Source organism: Rhincodon typus, chromosome 37 (assembly GCF_021869965.1).
Source record: "Rhincodon typus isolate 14 chromosome 37, sRhiTyp1.1, whole genome shotgun sequence".
In the NCBI taxonomy this organism is placed as follows: domain Eukaryota; kingdom Metazoa; phylum Chordata; class Chondrichthyes; order Orectolobiformes; family Rhincodontidae; genus Rhincodon; species Rhincodon typus.
Genome location: NC_063368.1, coordinates 2,812,752 through 2,816,267, shown reverse-complemented (window position 1 = coordinate 2,816,267; position 3,516 = coordinate 2,812,752). Strand labels below are relative to the sequence as shown.

Genomic DNA, 3,516 nt, shown 5'->3' with positions numbered 1-3,516 from the left:
ACATTGGCAAGTGCGTTCATCCAGCTCTACACCTTGCTATCTCAGATTCACCAGCAACTGCAGTTCCTACTATCTCATATACTTTGTTTTAGAATTTCTCCATGGATCCTACCAAGCCTCTTGACCATGACTGTAAAACTCCCTGTGTCCGATGGTGCTCTCAAACAGGCAGCAGGCAGTGGCTGGGCTCAGGTTCCTTTCTGTGGGACTTGCCAATGTAAACGCCCTGCCTTCCAACAATAGGGGAAGTGCACCTGGGGTTTTAAAAGGCCCAGTAGCTAAAGCCTTGGGCAGAAAACCAATTTATTCACAGAAAGAATACACACTTGCTCCAGGAGATAATACCCGCTCCCTCTGGGGGGGTGAGAGAGAATGCCCACTTCCTCTGGGGGAAGAATACAACCTGGCTCTTGATGGTTCCTGTAATGTGCAGTGTGTAGATAAATTTGCAATTTCCTCGTCTGTTCAGTCCCAGCCAGTCAGCTGACTTAGGTCACATGATGACCCAGCCATTTCCCCCAGAGCCTCTGATCAAATTCCAATGTCACTGGGAGAAAGCAGCTCCCTCAGAACCACAACCAAAGGCAAGATAAACAGCTAGGCCTGGGAGAGCTGAAACCAGCTGCAAAACTCCACCAATGCTGCCACCTATAGCTGGCACCCAACTTTGACCTTTTCCCAGTCTGCTGGCATTTGTTCTGCACAAATCTTACACACAGCCACAATATGAATGGTTTGTTTGCTGTGTTCAAGTCCCCTTCCAGAAATATGAGTATGTATCTGGCCAATACCAGGGAAACACTCAGACAGAGCTGTGTTGTTGACTGGAATATTAAACCCAGCTATTAAACTGAGGCAAACAAAAGCAGAAAGGGAATTGGATAAATGATTGGCAGGGATTTTTTTTTTGCAAGGCTGTGGGGAAAACTCAGGGTGGCAGAAGTATTTGAATATCTTCTTCCAAGAGCTAGTGGGCAAAATGGACTGTTTCTGCATTCTATGAGTCTATATAATAAACATTTCTTTATTCCTTCGTGGTATCTGGATAGACCAATATCTATTGCCATCCCTATTTTCCCAGAGGACAATTAAGAATTGACTATAATATAGTGAATCTGAAGTCATAGGCAGGCCACACCAGATAAGGACAGCAAATTTCTATACCTCAAGGAAGTTAGTGAATCAGATGGGTTTTTAGAACAATCACTGTGCTAGGTTTCTCCCTTCCAAATTTTTTGTTGGATTAGTTATACAGCATGGAAACAGTCCAACTAATCCATGCTGACCATGTTCCCAAACCAAACTAGTCCCACTTGCCTGTGTTTGGCACATATCCCTCCAAATTTTTCCCTATTCATGTATTTACCCAAGTGCTTTTTAAATGTTGCAAGTGTACCTGTATCCACCACTTCCTCTGGCAGTTCACTGTGGAAACAGGCCAATTTGCCCAACATGTCCATACCGACCCAGACCCACTCCTATCCCCCTATCCTATCCCTGTACTTCCCATGGCTAATGCACCTAACCTACACATCCCTGAACACTATGGACAAGTTAACACGGCCAGTCCACCTAACTTGACCATATTTGGACTGTGAGCACCTGCCAGAAACCCACACAGACACGGGAAGAACATGCAAACTTCACACAGACAGTCACCTATGGTTGGATTTGAACTTGGGTCCCTGGTGCCATGAGGCAGCAGTGCTAGCCACTGAGCCACTGTGCCACCCCACAAAGTTCATTCCACTTAAGAAACACTCTGTGTAAAAAAGTTGCCCCTCATGTGCTTTCTAAATCTTTCTCCTCTCAACTTAAAAATATGCCCCATAGATTTAAACTCCCCCATCCTAGGGAAAATATCCTTGCTATTTACTTTATCTATGCCCTTCAAAATTTTATAAACCTCTATAAGGTCATCTCTCAAACTATGCTCCAGTGAAAAAAGTCCCAGCCTATCTTTATAATTAAAACTCTGTGTTCCTGGTAACATCCTGGTAGATCTTTTCTGAACCCTCTCCAATTTAATAATAGCTTTCTTACAGCAGGATGAGCAGAATGGGTACACAGTACTCAGGAAGAGGCCTCAATTCAGATTTCACTGTGTGCCATGGTGAGATTCAAATGCTTGCCTCTGGAAGATTAGCTTGGGGTTCTGGATTACTTGTCCAATGACATTACCAATGCATGAGTGTGTCCCCCATAATGAGCTGCAATGTGGGTGCTGTACTGGAGAATTGAAACTCATTTCACACCCCACCTTGTAACCTTGAAAGCTAGAACACAACAGCATTCATAACGAGGGGTGCTCTCAATGAAGCAAAATACACTGTTTGTTGTAAAATTCCAAAAGTGACATGGATGAGAGGATCCGGGAACATCACTTATCCAACCCCCTCTATCCCAGCTACTGTGACACCTTCTCAAAATGGGTGGAATAGCTGAGGTAACAGTCATCCAAAATCTTGTTTAAAATAAAAGCCCAATTCATCCCACTTAATTCTGCACCCTACAATTCCGATAAACAGCTTACTTCGAGATTTTGGATGCACTTCCTTCAGAGACAAAACAGAAGTCAGCATGGAGGTTTCCTACATTACAACAGCGACCACACCTTGTTTTAAATTCATTCACAGATGTGGGCGCCACTGCACTGACTAGGTCAGCATTTATTGCTCATCCCTGTTTGCCCAGAGGGCAGTCAAGAGTTAATCATATTGCTGTGGTCTGGAGTCACATGTAGGCCAGACCAGATAAGGATGGCAGTTTCTTTCCCTAAAGGACAAAAAGGTTTTGATTGGTTGTAAAGCTTTTGGGGCATTGCAGTGTCCCAGAGGTTCAATAGAAATGCAAACCTTTTTTTTATTATTATGACTCATGTTTTGCAACTCTGATGGGAATCACCACAACCCTGGTAACAGTGAGTCATTGAGGGCTCCACTGCTATGGGTGTGTAACACAATTCCACACCTATCCTACTACTGATGTCAATTTTAGATTCTACAACAGAAATCGATTCATATGAACATATGAATTGTGAGCAGAAGTAGACTGTTTGGCCCCTCAAGCCTGCTGTGCCATTTGATAAGATCATGGTTGATCTAATTGTGGCCAGAATTTCACTTTCCTCTCCATCTCCTTATCCTCTCTGACCGTGTTGCCAATCAAAAATCTGACTACCTTCAAAATATTCAGTGACTGGGCCTCCACTGCTCTCACAGTGGGTGGGGAAGAGACAGAGTTCCACAAATCAATAACCCTCTGTGAGAAAACTTCTTCCATCTTAAATGGGAAATCATTTGTTTTTAAATTATGTCCTTAGTCTTGTCTCATCCTGAAGGGAAAATATGCTTTCAGTATCCAGCCTGTTAAGTTCCCACAGGATCCTGTCTGTTTTAATAAGATTACCTCTCATTCTTCTAAATGCCAATTGATATACTCCCTAATGTCTAACCTTTCCTTTCAGGATAACCTCTCCAACCCAAAAACTGGTTTTGTGAATTTCTCTGAACTGCT

The 3,516-nt window shown here is 43.3% G+C and overlaps 1 long non-coding RNA gene across 1 annotated transcript in view; it reads right to left on the bottom strand.

Moving 5' to 3' along the window:
- LOC125487167 overlaps window positions 1–589 on the bottom strand; it is a 3,492-nt gene extending 2,903 nt beyond the window's left edge. Inside the window, exon 1 of the long non-coding RNA XR_007265688.1 lies at window positions 404–589. This is a non-coding gene — a long non-coding RNA (uncharacterized LOC125487167). The remainder of the gene's footprint in view (window positions 1–403) is intronic.
- Window positions 590–3,516: the final 2,927 nt, after the last annotated feature.